The sequence below is a fragment of the Periplaneta americana genome, chromosome 15 (assembly GCF_040183065.1).
Source record: "Periplaneta americana isolate PAMFEO1 chromosome 15, P.americana_PAMFEO1_priV1, whole genome shotgun sequence".
In the NCBI taxonomy this organism is placed as follows: Eukaryota; Metazoa; Arthropoda; class Insecta; order Blattodea; family Blattidae; genus Periplaneta; species Periplaneta americana.
Window position 1 is genome coordinate 38044862 of NC_091131.1, and position 17941 is coordinate 38062802.

The 17941-nt window shown below is 31.3% G+C and overlaps 1 long non-coding RNA gene across 1 annotated transcript in view; it reads left to right on the forward strand.

Annotated features, from left to right (window-relative positions):
• The window catches only part of LOC138714797 (uncharacterized), a 254869-nt gene that overhangs the window by 78116 nt on the left and 158812 nt on the right, over positions 1–17941 (forward strand). The window lies entirely within an intron of this gene.

The window sequence follows — 17941 nt, forward strand, 5'->3', positions numbered from 1 at the left end:
AAATTTTACAGGGATCAAATAATAATGCTGAAGATAGAAATAATAGTAACAACAATAATAATAATAATAATAATAATAATAATAATAATAATAATAATAATAATAAAATAATCGTGACAGAAATGATACAAAGATTGTAATAGAAAATAATTCATTAATAATAATAATAATAATAATAATAATAATAATAATAATAATAATAATAGTGATAAAACAAAAATATTTACAATAATAAAATAAATACTAAGACGGATAAAATAAAATATAAAACCACTAGCGAGAGTTAACACAACTTAAATAAGCATATAATAACCGGAAAAAAATGAACTCGAAAATCAACAGAAAAGTTCGTTGTATCGCAGACGACAGCAACCGCCGTATTGACATTGTGTTATGCTTTAATTGGTAGTAGTGGGGAGCTGAAAGTCTACGTAACTGCCGTTCTCTTCGAATCTTCTCATACAATCATGGGAAGTTAATGCTGCAAAAACAAAATGTCTACGAGTCAAACTGTTCATTATTACCAGGATGAATACAAATAATACTGAAATATATTAATCTAGTTTCAGTTATAGATCTCCCCTTTTGTGCAAGAGGTATCGTATCAAAAATATTTTATGAATGGTGGGGAAAATATAAATTTCAAGAACTGCTTTATCACTGCACAGTGAACTGCCATCATTTTGAATTTTGAAAAAAAAAAAAAATATATATATATATATATTTTTTTTTTAATTGTAAAAATATTTTCTTCATATAGCAGAAGGACAGTGTTTCACACATACCAATTTTTATTATTGTAAAAGATACAGTAATGGAGGAAAAAAAGTGTTCAATATTTCCAAACGTTTTATTGCTGTAAGCTGTAGGGGAAGGTGTTGTACCTTGGGTCATTTTTACATTTAATTTCTATTTTTACCATATTATGATTATTAGGTTGTCCAAATTATAAAATAAGATGAAGCTACTCTTTGAGATATCATTGGTAATCTTTATTTACGGATTTAATTACTCTGATAATTTTTATATTCAATTAAATGTATACAAGTATAATGGACCAAGGTACAACATGAGGTTGTACCTTGGGTCACCCGATGTTGTACCTTGGGTCACATTATAAATTTAGCCTACAAGAAAAGAAACAAGAATACAAATTGTGGATAAACATAAATATGAATGCAAAGTGTACGTATTATCTAAAAATCACGAAACTTCTGGAATATAATAGGAAACAAATTAAAGATACAATTCCTTTGCAACATGTTCAAGCAATAATGCATTTGAAGCAGATAACAAACACAAAATCGATCTACTTAACATCATAAGTACTGAAATCAACTGCGAATTGTAGTTGGGAAGTTTGTCTCTTAGATTAACCTTGTTGGTAGGGAGGTGGTAGCCTCATGACTAAGCCACATGTCGCCAGTTTTTTTTCTCGAGTTTCCAGTTCTCTGGAATAGCCAAATTCTTTTCATATCCATACTGATATGCAAGTTTCAGAACTTCATTTCTATTTAGACCGTAATGTAGCCTTGCTGCCTGTTTCAAATACTCTACTAATTCAATCTCTTGTGGCAAAGTAAACACTTTCTTCACATCATTGTTAGCTCTGTACACAAAATCATTTTCATTAGAATCCTGCATATTTTTTAAGCGCCTAGACAACGTATTTTTCGAAATATCAACATTTTTGGCAGCAGTCGCACTTTAGTTCCATTTGTTAACACATCCTTTATAGCCATCCGAAGTGCTTCTACATCTACTTTTTCCCGCTTTTTTTCCATTCTTGCTTCTTGGCATGGTTCTATAAAAATAAAAGTATAACGATATAATATTTCCAACATATTGAGCAATAAACTATATTAAATGAACTAATAATTTATAATGATTTGTACACTTCTGCTCATCATTATTTCAATGCTGTACCTTGGGTCGACCCAAGGTACAACGCTTCAAGTGGACCGAGGTACAACTACTGCTCATTGTGAACTCAACATCATGTTTCAAAAGTTAGGTTATATTCTAACAATAACCTAATATAACATTCGAACAAGAAAGAAACAAAGATTTTACCTTACTATTGGAAATGTCTTGAATTATAGCACAGCCCCGTAAAAAAAATAAAGAACACACTACAAACAAAATACTTTCTGAGATCAAAAACAAATTTCTTCACAAAGAAAGCAAACCACTGTATTCTGAAGATCACCAAGCTTTGTGAGAGGACTCTTGTGTACAAATATGCAACTTGATTGTAATACTTCATTTTTCAAAACACAGACGGCAGAGAAATGATGAATGACCCAAGGTACAACTGACCCAAGGTACAACACCTTCCCCTACCTAACTCCTTAACACAATGTAAATTAATTCAGATGTCTTAATTTTAGTATCAGGCATTATATAAAATGTATTTTGATGCATATGAAATGAGTTCAAATATGCAATGTCTTTTGAATAGTAGTTCAAGAAAATTAACTGTGGACATTGGGAATGTGATAAAGAAGTTCGTTTAAAATTGCAAAACAAATACGAAATAAGTATATGCCACTTTCGTACGAGTTCGGTTAGTTGTGTCTCCACAAGGAAGAAGCAGGTTAATTGCGTTCACCTACTGATTCAATTACCGGTCAGTTGCGTCCCTTAGCGTTCGTAAAACAGTCAGTTAGCGTTATCCAGGAGACACGACGAGGAGGATGACTGCATGGACTTTTTTTTCAATAGATGGAGCCACGAGAAATACCTAGTTCTGTTTAGTTTCCAGGGGCCTGTTTCTCAAAAATACTAGTTTAGTAGTTCACCAGTTACTAGTTACCAGAGTATATTTCACCAGCTCTAGTAGATTCTGTTTCTCAAACTATTTCACCAGTCTAGTAACTTGTGACAATTTTTCACTAGTCACATGATCTCTTTCACTAGTCAGCTGATTGAGTTCATTTGTTTATAGTCAATGGTAGGTATTGTTATTTGAGGTTAGGAGGCTAAGTTGTTTGTGTTTTGGTTCTTACTTCTCTCTTCTCTTCAAATTCCATCAATTGAAAGCAAATTAACTATACTCAATATGATTAATGAATCAAAGGATATATCATTCGGTGCTTTTTCAAGCATAATAACAAAAAATGATAAAGTAAACGACTAGACAAAAAAATTTGTAATAAGAGAGGCTATGGAACTGATACTTCAGAACAAAGATTATGCATACGTTAGAGACACTTATTGGCCTAACATTAAGAAAGCAACTTTGGCGAGTACCAATTCAAGTTCACAGTATCATAATATGAACACATTATGTAGCTAGTGATTCTACTGGCGACATGGATGCCACTTATGACTTGAAAAAAATCGCTATTTTTTTTTTTCAGTTTTACGTTTGATCTATTCATAAATTAGTGTCGTTTTGTATTTAATTTGTAGGCTAAAGTTGACAATGTCAGAAGAACTGGCAGTGGAGGAGGAAAGCCAGCAAAAATTACTGCAGTTGATGAATTGGTATCAGATTATTAGGAAAAAAATCTGCATGTGTTGCTGGTCTAGGGCAGAAAAACCAGATGGCATTGGAAAATAATCAACATCCCGATTTGTAGAGCAATTTGTATTTGAAACTTTGCTGATAATGCATGACTTCTATCTGTTTGTCTTGTTATGGCAGGTCCCACTATATTTAACAACTCTCCAAGCTTTTCAGCACATTATTTAAACCGTTCATTATATTTAAACAATGCTCCTGTAAAGGAATAATAATTGTTCTTTCTCGATATAGTTTTAGCTCTTCTCACAACAACTTCTTTACTGCTTCAATCGAAATCACTAAACCACATTTATTAAAAAAATAACTACAATATTTTGTTTTGATTATCTGAGAAAGACTGCCACTAGTAACTGAAAATATAGAAATCACCAGTCTTTAGAGTCTTGTAGGAATATTCCTGTTAAATACTAGTATAATCAACTAGATTAGCATTTTGAGAAACAGAATCACTTTTGAACTGGTGAAATCGACCAATATTACTAGTCTGTGAACTGGTAACTACTACTTTACCCTTGTAGTTTCTAGAAACATAGACTTGTAAAATAAACTAATATTACTACTGTACAGACTAGTATTACTAGTCCGTGAGTTTTGAGAAACAGGCCCCAGGAGTTTCTTTCAATTTCGTAAAAACTTATATGACAGTGATTTTACAAAATCATATCGAGATGTGGAGCTGTTTATTATTTTGCTATTTGTTCTCTGAAAAATATTTCTTTCTTCACTACATTTTTTGCTTTCTTTCTTCCTTAAATGCTTCTTATTTTGATGTATACATCACACTGTATTCCCTTCAGAACGTCAACAGAATTGCAGATGGTTGGATGCGATGTGTAGAAAGACCCGTTTAATTTAGCGTGAAAAGATCCGCAATTTTTTTGTTGTGCGATTTGTCGTACTGAACGCTGTCCAAATAACCAGTGGAAACAGGGATTTGTTCGAAATATAATTATCAAAAATGTAATCAGTAAACATTGCAATTCTTTCGTCTCCAGGGCTGAACGCTCATGATATCTTCAGTAAAAGTCATTGATATATTCTGGGTTTAAAAAGGGTAAGCCAAAAAATTACTTCAGAAACGTGCCTTTTTCTGAGTTTGCTTTAAACTATGCTGCAAAACGTAAATTTTGAATTTTTTCCACCAATTCTGGCTTAGATAAACCTGACAGCCTATGATTTTCACTGAAGGGTAAACAAGTTTGATAGCGGTATGTATAGTAGGATGGAGTGAATCTATACATGCAATAATATTTCTACTGATAATGCTCTTATTAATGTTACTGGACAAATTATCAATGAACTAGATATCGGAAACAAATGTTTGTGTATTTTCTTGGATCTACGGAAAGCTTTTGACACTATCAATGATAATTTACTTTTGGACAAACTACATACTATTGGAGTTAGAGGTATAGTCTTAAAATTATTCCAATCATATTTTAGTAACAGAAGGCAAATGACAAAAATTGAAGATCAATTTAGTGAATACAAATATATCGATATAGGTGTACCGCAAGGAACAATTTTGGGACCTATTTTATTTCTAATATATGTTAATGATCTGCTAAATATAAATTTAGAAAAATTTAATGGATCTATATATTCATATGCGGATGATACAGTAGTTATTTTCAGTGTTTTTTCTTGGTAGGAAGCATATAAAAATGCTAATATAGGTGCTAACATTGTTAAAAAATGGCTTAATTCCAACTTCCTTTCTTTAAATATATCTAAATCAACTTTAGTTCCTTTTTCGTTAACAGCTGCCAAAAATTCAAAATTTAAAATTCAGCGATAAATATAGACTAATAATACACAGTGAAAATTGTTTAGATCCCAAAAGTTGTAAATGTCCACCTTTGAAAGAAGCCACGTATGTCAAATATCTGGGTATCATTATTGATCAGAATTTAAAATGGCCTCATCACATTACTTATCTTTGTAAGAGGCTTCGTAAAACAATTCATAAATTCGTTAATCTTCGATGCTACTTACCTATTAGAGTTCTACGAAATGTTTATTTGGCCATTATTCAGTCTATCATTCAATATGGTATAATTGTTTGGTGTGGAAGTACAAAAATTAATCTTAGTCCGTTAAATTTACTACAAAAACGAATAATTGAAATTTGTTTGAAGAAACGTTTCGATTATCCAACTAAATTAATTTATTCTCAATTTAATGTATTTAATATTGAACAAATTTATAAGTATACGCTGTTAAAATTGTATCATAAAAATCGTAATAAGTTTGTATTACAGACACACAATTATGACACAAGATGAAATAGTAATTCAACATTAGTAGAACCTAAATGTCTCACATCTGCTGGTCTAAAGCATAGCATAAATTTTGCCCTCGTTTGTACAATGCTTTAACTAAATTACACCCAGAACTTCTAACATGTAACCCACTAACATATAACAAGAAAATTAGAAACGTGTTAATATCTTCAATTTGATTAAATAAATTTATAGCCTATGTGTATGAATTAATCAACCTATATTATATTTGTATTCTATAATTTTGAAATATATATTAGTCCTACTTTTCACGTGCGATATTATTCTTCTCTAGTGTTAATATTATATTATATAATTCCATTGCCGCTGTAATTATATTTTAGTTCCTATTTTATTTTACTTATCTATTTATATTATTATTATTTTTTATTTTAATATTATATCTAAACTGCGACCGAGCACGAGCGCTGCTCATTCGGTCTCAAATTTTGTTAATACCACTGTATCTTCTTTTTATATTGCTTGTATTATTTTATTTCTATTTCTCTTGTTTTGTTTTGTAAATATATTCTTTATTCTGTATATTTAAATTTAAATAAAATAAATAAATAAATAAATTTGTTTTTTATCTGTTTTCTAAATGTAATAGTTTCAAAAATCTGTATTTTCACTTAACTTAGGAATGTGAAAAATATGTAGTTTCTATATTTAATTTTTGAGGTGCCCAAGGGCTTGGACGTTTCTTAAAATTATAATTTTTTTGCCTCTTTGTATATTTGTTCTATTATTTTGTTTTTCATTACATAGCTAATGAATTGCTGTAAAATAATATATTTAAACTTTATTTGAAAGACTCTAAATTGGGCTTGCAGTATACAGTATTTTTAGGGGTTCCAAAGGGACAAAATATATAGTACTTTATATAAAATATGACAAAAATTCCAATTCAGTCCATTTATTTTTTCTGTTAGAATTTATTCTTGTTTTCTTTTTCATTTCTTTCTGAGTGGTGACTAAATCAACAGGTCCAATTATCATCCTTCTTTCTGTTCTTTGCTCTAGTAAAACATTCTTACTTGTTAGACCTAAAGTATTAAATTTTTTTTGCATTTCCAACTGCATATATCAAATAGTTTGTTTGCTTCTTCTTTGAATTTTGCAATGTTGTCATATTAGTTGTCGTCACTATGTCGTTTCTTACAAGGCTTCATTAAGTTTGTGTATTGATGACGGTAAGCACGAATCAGTTATAATATTCTTGTATGACTGATTTTCGGAATTTATGCCTTTGCCTGGATTTCCTTAGTTTTGATAGCAACACTTTCTGAAATCTCTCCAACAGTAGATTCTTTTGATTTGAAGTCAGATTTTAATTCATTTTTGACCCATATATAATATTTCATTACGTCATGATAGGTAGGTAATTGTAATGGGTTCAGTCCCTCTGGCAATGCAAATACAAGGTAGAAAGTCAGATTTCTTGTATTAATTAGAGATATTCTGATTTAAATACCCTGTAACATGATAAGATTGAATTTACATTAATTATATTATATTAATTATATCATACCTAAGAGTTTTGTGATTATTCTCAACTTTCTTATAAGTTGAGGTTTCTGTGACACTTCAAAATAAAACAACAGGGGACCAAAAATATGTCGAATCTTTTAACATGCATTTTTAACATTTTCCTGGTATCCTGTTCAGATTAAATGACAGGAGAACGTTCTCTCGCTAAAAAATCTGAACCTCAAAATTTTGTGAAAATTTCAAAATATGATGCTCCTGGGACACCTCTAAATATTAATCTATAGAAAATATATTTTACATTGTTCTTTATGATATCACCCCACAACATTTCCCTGGTATTACATTTTGATTCCATAAACTTCATATTTTCACTCCATCGTAATGTATAGCGAGTTCAAAATCCACATACATTTCTGTTGGGACGAATAAGACATCTCGTGATTCACACTGTCTTATAATACACTGAAACATTTCTGTATAGCTTTCGATTTATTTGGCAGCAAAAATAAATATTGGCATATATCGTCGGATACAGATGATATCCATAACAACTTTGAATAATTAGACTCAAGGCACAACGTCAGTCTACATATTATGACGTGCATATATTTGGAAGGTGAAAACACGTGCAGTGATGAGAAAACAAGAATACGGACACGAAAAAATCAGTTAGCATAGTTCAATTACTGTAATGCATCTCTTCACACAATATAGTATACAGATTTCATTTTATTTTTTATTATTTTATCAGTGAAGATCTGCAATAGTAATATGCGTTACAAGAGCGGTATGTTGAAGTTTTCATGTTCGAGGAAAAGTCTGAAAAAGCGAAACGTAGCTATTTCGTGCGAAGATGGTTTATTACATACCTGAAAGAAGAATTTCTAATTAGTTGCAATGAAATCTCCATCTTGGTTTCTGTTCAATGACGGCAAATTTGCAAAACAAAAAATCTATCTTCAACATTGTTGCTTTAAAATGTTTTCTGTGTTTATTATACTCCAGCAGGCCGTGATATACGTCTGTCTTTTTTTCCCCCCAGTCTATGATGAGCCTGGAATCTTGTTGATTTTTTCACGGCTTCCTTAATGTTACTTGCATCACGAATGCAGTAACTTTAGTGGAGTTGTAGAGTTTACTTAATTTTTGCAAATATTTAAAAACAATAATTAACAGTGCAATTTAGGTGAAATTGCAGTGGTAAGTTTCCAATTTACAATTATTACTATATTGAACGTCTCTAAGTAGTAATATACGTTACAAGAGCGGTATGTTGACGTTTTCATGGTCGAGGAAAAGATTGAAAAAGCGAAACGTAGTTGAGCTTTTTTAATTTCCGAGAACATGAAAACAAACATACCGCTCGTGTATCGTACATTATTTTGTGCGAAGATCGTTTATTACATACCTGAAAGAGGAATTTCTAATTAGTTGCAATGAAATCTCCATCTTGGTTTCTGTTCAATGACGGCAAATTTGCAAAACAAAAAAATCTATCTTCAACATTGTTGCTTTAAAATGTTTTCTGTGTTTACTATACTCCAGCAGGCCGTGATATACGTCTGTCTTTTTTTCCGCCCAGTCTATGATGAGTCTGGAATCTTGTTGATTTTTTCACGGCTTCCTTAATGTTACTTGCATCACGAATGCAGTAACTTTAGTGGAGTTGTAGAGTTTACTTAATTTTTGCAAATATTTAAAAACAATAATTAACAGTGCAATTTAGGTGAAATTGCAGTGGTAAGTTTCCAATTTACAATTGTTACTATATTGAACGTCTCTAAGTAGTAATATACGTTACAAGAGCGGTATGTTGACATTTTCATGGTCGAGGAAAAGATTGAAAAAGCGAAACGTAGTTGAGCTTTTTTAATTTCCGAGAACATGAAAACAAACATACCGCTCGTGTATCGTACATTATTTTGTGCGAAGATCGTTTATTACATACCTGAAAGACGAATTTCTAATTAGTTGCAATGAAATCTCCATCTTGGTTTCTGTTTAATGACGGCAACTTCGGAAAACCAAAATATCTTTCTTCAACATTGTTGCTATAAAATGTTTTCTGTGTTTACTATACTCCAGCAGGCCGTGATATACGTCTGTCTTTTTTTTCCTCCAGTCTATAAATGCGAACTTAAAACAACGGTAAGGTTATGTAATGATTTATTTTTCATTTTAATATTTTAATAATATTATTTATATAACATATTGCAGTAATAACATCGGCATCTGGAATCTTGTTCATTTTTTCACGGCTTCCTTAATGTTACTTGTATCAGGAATGCAATAAGTTTCGTGGAGTAGCAGACATTACTTAATTTTTGCAAATATTTAAAAACAATAATTAACATTGCAATTTAGGTGAAATTGCAGTGGTAAGTTTCCAATTTATAATTATTACTATGTTAAAGGTCTCTAAAATAATATGTTAAAAGCCTAAAGCAGTAAAATGAATGTCGCGCTTAAGCGGTGAGAAGAGGGAAATTGTTATGTGTGTTACGTTGGGAATACTGAATGTGGTATTTCACACTTACCGCGTATTGGTTCTGTGCGGAAAACAAGCAAATACGCACGATCTCGCACAAAATAATATGTTAAAAGCCTAAAGCAGTAAAATCAATATGTCACTTAAGCGGTAAGAAGAGGGAAATTGTTATGTGTGTTAGGTTGGGAATAGTGAATTTGGAATTTTAGACTTACCACGGATTGGTTTTGTGCGGAAACCAAGCGAATACGCACGATCTCGCACAAACATATTGGTATAAGTATTGTAATCACACGTGTGTTTTTGATTACTTGACATTAGGGTGTAGTCACACAAGAAAGACACATTTTATATCCTAATGATGCTGGTTTTTATCATGTTTTATCATATTGTATACTTATTAATATATATTGTATTTTGGTTTGTAGAGACATATGTAGGGGAGACTGTTGTACCTTTAGACACTTTTCACATTTTATTTTTTTTAATTTTAGGAAATGAAATTTTTAAAATGAAAAAATGCTTCAAATAATTATTGAAGATTCCTTTACAACTTCCTGTATGTATTTTCCTGTTTCACAGGTCTATTAATGATGGAAAAAATAAGATGATGGGATATGTAATGTTTTCAAAGGTACAACAGGATCATGTACCTTGGAACATACCCTCTTGTAACTTGGAACACATGGAATATACGTGGGAATATAGCTGTAAAAACTGACAATCGTATTTACAATGTATTTTCAATCATAAACCAGAGCAGGCTTCTCTGATTTAGATTTTATTTCCTGGAGGAGCAATAACTGCTTCAACAGCTTTCTTCAAGGCATCCGAATCAATTGGGGACTTCTTTAATTCCAGACTTACTTCGTGACATGACCTTAAAATAAAAGAAAAACAAAAACCGACAGTATCGTGTAATTTGGAACATGTTCCGTGGTACAAGATGTTTTGTGTTCAAAGGTACAAGAGGGTGCACGTTTAAACAAATATGGCTCCGAAAACTAGAGATTCGTATAAATCATGGAAATTAAAATATGTTATTACTCACCAGTTGATAGGGAACACACCGTACTTGAAAGATATTAACAAATACAATCTGGTTTCGTGTTAGATAACATATATCAATGAACGAAATGTTTACTTTTGGTACTAAAAAAACTTATTTTGTTCACGGAATTCACACTTTGCAATAAATCAGACCAAAACTACGACCAGAGCTACTTAGCGGCTTTCTCTACAATCTGCTTCAGTTTGAGTCCTCTAGATAGCAGCAAAAATTAAAAAACAAAAAATGTTCAAAGGTACACTATGCTAAAGGTACAACAGTCTCCCCTACCTGTTAGTGATGATATTGCTATATAGAGTGTTGTATCTGATGATGTTCTTATGAAACCGACGAAAAAGTTCATACAATATTAAATCATGTAATGTAAGGACTTGCACCTTACATATATTAATAGTAAATTCATTGACTGAAAATAAATATTCGTATTATAAAGCAAAAATAAAAATAAACACACATATATTTCAATAACAAGTCAGGTAGAAGGGACGCAACTAACCGTCTTATAGTGGGAGAGGGGCTCAATTAGGACGCAACTAACCGCTATTCTTTTCGTAACGCAAATTCTTTTTCTTTTAAAATATAATGAGAATCTGTTTTCATGAAAAAGGACGTTATCGGAAAACTCACGAATGTTAAATAGCATGTCGTCATATGAAGAGAACATTGTATTTACTTAGACAATGGACAGGCCCGCATATAATGGTGTCGTCCTAGCGAATATGTTAATGTATGAGTGTTGCACCCCCTGCCACCCCTCTGGTCCGGCCCTTTGGGACTATCCCTAGTTTGCGGCCATGTCCTGCAAAAGGTACACGTAGAATTGAATGTGTCACAGAAATAAATCCAGTTTGGTGTCGGAGAAGGCAGGACGGGGGCGTTTCTGCTTGTTCTACTCTAGGCTAAATATTGCGAACCCCGGCCAATCAATAGTGTCATTAAATATTAGCAATAAATTACGGAGCCTGGCCAGAATGCATATCAATCGCTAATGGTTACTAAACAAAACAACTGAATTACGTAAACAGCTGTAATCAGTTGAAAAGATTCTATGTTGGTTTAAACTTGAACAAAAGAAACACTTTCTTCGTCGTTAGAATTTAAGTTGTGCGTCTTTTTTCCTGCCCTTGTACATTGTTTATTTGTTAAGCCGTTGGGTATTATATCTGCGCATGCGTGTTGAGGCTTGAAAACGTTTTGGTGCAGGCTTCGTTTCAACTTGGGTATCCAAAATCGAGCCTCGCCTCTGCTCTCTACGACCGATCAATGCCTGTGCTGTGGAGCATAGCGAATAGTTAAAAAAAAAAATCTGAATTGTCATTCTCTCCGCTCCAGTCTCTGCATAAGCTGGCGACCGCCATTGCGATGACATTAATAATGGCCCTATATACATATATACTTATTCTTCACTGCGTTCATATAGTTTAGCTAGTGGATTGCAGTGGAAGGATTGGAGGAATATATTGCAGGCTTATTTTTGACAGTAAATGCTATGAATTATGTGCACTTGTATATTATAATAAATACAATTCTTTGTATGGTTTTGTGTAATCTGACTTGATACGTAAAAATGTCATACAAATGCTTTTATACGAGTGTCACATTAAAAACATTGTCACACATCTTTTTTTTTGTCTGTTTTCGTCAATAATTCATTGGCGCACTGTTAGTGGAAGGCTTTCTTATCGTAGTAATGACACATTGGCACTTCGACACGTAGCGGTGAAGGAGAAAGTTAAATTGATAATGACTGTTATGATAAGATTTGCGTGGCAATTAAAACATTACTAATGATTGTAATAAAATTACACTCACGATGATGATGATGATGATGATGATGATGTTGCTGATGATAATGATAATAATTTATTATTATTATTATTATTATTATTATTATTATTATTCGGTGTTACCAAAGGTAAATCTACTACTACTACTAATTTAGTTTCCTATCTCATTCTCATTAGCCTGCAGTTGAAGCTCAAGGTCAAATTGACTGAATTTATTTTGATTTTAGGAAAGCATCTGATGTTGTTCCTCACAAAACTGTATTAAATAAATTAAGTAATTTTGGTCTCTCCACTAACTACGTGAGTCGGTTTGAAAATTATTTATTATTTGTGTTCGACTAGCTAATTCTCTCTCCGTTCCATTTAACATTTCATGTGGAGTCGCTCAAGGGTCTACGTTGGGGCCTCTCTTATTTTTATTATTTATAAATGACATAAGTAAAAGAATAAATTTTAGCTGCCTTTTATTTACGGATGACCTCAAAATCTTTCGTAAAATTAATAGTTTGTCTGATTGTCAAATTCTTTAAAATGATATTAATTCAAGTGCACTATGTTCTGTTGAAAATGGAATGATAATTAATCAATCCAAAACTTTTGTCATTTACTTCACATGGAAAACTACTTCCCTAAAATTTAATTATTCTCTTAATAATGTTATCATTACTAGGAAAGATTGTATTAGAAATCTTGGTGTCTTACTTGATTCTAAATTATATTTACATGATCATGTGCAATATATTTATACCCATTCAATAAGAATGCTTGGTCTAATTAGATTTATAATTTATTCTTCTTATACTTTTATTATTATTATTATTATTATTATTATTATTATTATTATTATTATTATTATTATTCGATTTTACCAAAGTTAAATCTACTACTACTACTAATTTAGTTTCCTATCTCAATCTCATTAGCCTGCAGTTGAAGCTCAAGGTCAAATTGACTGAATTTATTTTGATTTTAGGAAAGCATCTGATGTTGTTCCTCACAAAACTGTATTAAATAAATTAAGTAATTTTGGTCTCTCCACTAACTACGTGAGTCGGTTTGAAAATTATTTATTATTTGTGTTCGACTAGCTAATTCTCTCTCCGTTCCATTTAACATTTCATGTGGAGTCGCTCAAGGGTCTACGTTGGGGCCTCTCTTATTTTTATTATTTATAAATGACATAAGTAAAAGAATAAATTTTAGCTGCCTTTTATTTACGGATGACCTCAAAATCTTTCGTAAAATTAATAGTTTGTCTGATTGTCAAATTCTTTAAAATGATATTAATTCAATTGCACTATGGTCTGAAAATGGAATGATAATTAATAAATTCAAAACTTTTGTAATTTCCTTCTCAGGGAAAACTACTTCCCTAAAATTTAATTATTCTCTTAATAATAATAATAATAATAATAATACAATTACTAGCAAAGATCGGATTAGATATCTTGATGTCTTACTTGATTCTAAATTATATTTCCATGGTAATGTGCAATATATTTATACTCATTCATTAAGAATGTATGGTCTAATTAGATTAATAATTTATTCTTTTTCTACTCCCATGTGTGTATTAATTTTATATTATACGTTGGTTAGATTCAAGCTTCAGTTTGCATCTGTTGTATGGAACTCCATTACTTCCACTGACACGGCTAAATTCGAGAATTTTAAAAGAAGATTTATTTTCTTGTGTTCTTATAAATTTTTACATAATTCCGCTGATTATAAATATGAGATTAACTACAAATATTTAAATTGCTGTAGTTTATTTACCAGACGTCAAGATTTTGATTATTTATTTTGTTGTAAAGTCATTAAGTGTGATATTGATTATGAATTCTTCTTAAGCAATATCAGTCTTCGTATTGCTGCTAAGGGTTTAAGATTCCATAAAATATTTCACAATAGAAATTCTAAATCTCTCTCTCTCCGATCTGCAGAGGTATAAAATATGCCAATTTGCATGGATTGAACTTGGATCCATTTAATGTGGTGCATATATACTTTCTGGAGTTTTATGTCAGTTGTTATTAATGTATGTATTTTGTTTATATATGTATTGTATTATTATTCCCGTTACATTTTTTATCATTTGTATTATATTCATTTGTAAGATTCCATCTTTCATTTTCAATTATCACATTTCAAATTGTCTTTATTTTAATAATTATTCCTTTGTACTTTTATTGTAATTTCTGTCATTATCTACACTTACAATTTTAAGTAATTATAGGAATATATTGTAATTAAATTTAATTTCAACAAGAAACACTTTAATTTAGGTATCGAGGAGGAAGTTTAAAACCAGTGTTAATTGCATTTTAGATTTCACACTCTTTCAAATTTTAAATGGCAACCCTAAATATGATCCTACTTAAATTTGAAAGAGTATAAAATTATTTATATACCACATTCATTCATATATCTCATTTTTTTTACTATCGTCGCTTGGGAACCTGGATCGATGTTATTGTCAATTTATTTTAAATTTATTTTATTTTGCTAAACTAGTAACACAAAATATAGTATACACAGATAAGATTGTTGAGAATAAAAACACATTGTATATTCTGGGTAATTCCCTAAATTTAATTCATTAAATTTAGCAAATTAAATCTTCAATATATGCTCCGTTGTTGGCTAGATAGCTGCCTATTTCGGAACTCCAATTCATAACATTGCCATACTATCAAAACAATACACATATAACTTAAACCCAAACTTCGGCTTTTATTATCCTCCATCCTGTTTAAAATAATAAAAATTAGGTTTATAATACACAACCATATTATTCGTTAGTATTAGTTTGTATTAATATCTAAAATGACTTGTAATCAACAATAGTCTTTCGTAAGGCGAATGTCAGATAATATGTGGCGAATCTTCGGTTCCATCTCGCTATCACCAATTTCATCGACGCTAAATAACCTAGTAGTTGATACAGTGTCGTTAAATAACCAAGGGAAAAAATAATAGTCTTTGTAGTTTTATTCTCATCAGTTCTAGTCAACAGTAATAACAATCCAGATTGCCAGGCGACAGAGAACAGAAGGTGTGAAAACGAATGTGATATAGGCCTAAAACAATTGATTACTCCTTCATATTTAAGATTCATAATATAGTAATGTCATTTGAAATTTTTTGAGACTGTGTTAAAAGGTGAAACCTAAAATGCAATTAACACTGATTTTAAACTTCACCCTCAATATCTAAAGTGATGTGTTGTTTGTTTAAATTAAATTTAATTGAAATAAATATTTATTTAGACTGGGGATTTTGAAAGCCCGGTATATGTCTGAAAACTGGGCAATTAATAAGACAGGCAGGGAAAAACGGAGACAGCGGAGATGGAATTCTTATGTTCGGTAGTTGGTATAATCCTCTTAGATGAACAACGTTGTGAAAATATGGGACAGAGCTAAATATATTTAATTTCATAGGTAGGATAACACAAATGAAAAAAAATAAATAACAACATGAAAAGGTTGCACGAGGAAAACAACCCTACAGATGATAGGCCTATTTCTATACAACCTACAGAAGCGAAAAATTGTTACCCACTCATTGACAAAATGGCAAGATTCTCTTTCTTGATGTTGAAACAGACAATGGAGCCTAACTGTATGAAAGACGATGGTGGTGGTGGTGGTGGTGGTGGTGCCCTATGAAATAGAATTGTTCTTGTAAGGTCAGAGTATCGTTAACCAAATATCTCAACATCTTCCACTCAAAGCTCCAGATCACATGGCATTAACTGTATAGAAGTGCCTGTTGAGTAACAATGCACTTGTTTACCTGTTATATTCTCCATATTTGGTGCATTTCGACTATTATCCATTCCCTCCCACCGAACATCCTCATATTCATCTTCTTTCACTGTGGCTGTTCCTCGACTTTGGAATTCCCTACCGAGTAATGTCAGGGACTGTCAGACATCAAATCAATTTAAGAATAGGTTAACGAGATATTTTTCTAACAATTATTGTCAACAATAATAGCTGTTTCAGGTTTCTCAGTGTTTAATGGTTATATATATCACAGATAAATATATAAATTATCTCATTATTATTATTATTATTACTATTATAATTACCATTATTATTATTATTATTGTTATTATTATTATCATTATTATTATAACTATTTCTTACCAGTGTTTATTATTGTCACACTAACATTAGTTATCCAATTTTCATTATTTACTTTCATGTTGTTTTATGGTCTAGATATTAATGTAATAACTATGTAAGCAAATGTATTTAATTAGAATTAGAGTCTGGCTGGGCGGAAGAGAAGGCCTACTGGCCTTAGCTCTGCCAGATTAAATAAATAAATTATTATTTTTTGGTTTCCTGTTGTGGTGGAGTGTGTTCATGATTGTTTCAAAAAGAGTATGTGTTTTGAAATTTAGTTGAGTGTTCAGGATGTACTGGGAGTATGTTTTTGTATGTTTGTAAGTTTCATATAGTTCTTTAATGTCAAGTTTCTGTTTTTTTTTTCGGCTGGATGTGTAATATTTTCATGTCAGCGACTATGTTGCTGAAATGCTGAATGTAAATACTATAAATCCAGCCAAAAAACCAGAAACTTGACACTGTAGAACAATATGAAATGTACAAACACTCAAACACACACCCTCAGCATATCCTGAACACTCAACTCAATTTCAAAACACACACCTTTTTCAACACAATCATAAACACACCTCACCACAACGGGAAATCAGAAGAGAGCGCGGGATCTTCACTAGACTTCATACAATGAAGAATACCACTTCGAAATTAGTCAGCGGGGTAAAATTCACCATATTAATACAGTAAAGAAGTTACAAAGTTAATCAGTACTTTATATTCCTGAAACTAAAGTTTTCCCTGGTAGGAAGACTTTCCGATAACATCGAATCCACCAAAGTCACTGCTTGAGATCTTCCAAAGAGGAACCCCAAAGTCTTTCCATTCTCAGTTAGTCTTGTCACTTCTGTTTGAAAACCATAAAAATGTATTTAAACTAAGCTAAAGTGACTTTGAATATAAATTAACTTGCTTAAAATTAATTCAGTCTCATAATTCAGCTTACTATGTACAACGACATGTTCCATGCTCCCATATAGGGTAAAGGTTGGTAATATTGTGATACGAGTAATATTGTTATAGTTCTTTTTTGAGAATTTATTACAATTTTACTGAGAGAAGGACCGGTTTTGTGCAGAAACTTGTCCACGAATATTCCCTTAATACGTTGACTCAAAAACCGATCTTTCTCTCGCTCAGTAAAATTGTAATAAATTCTCAA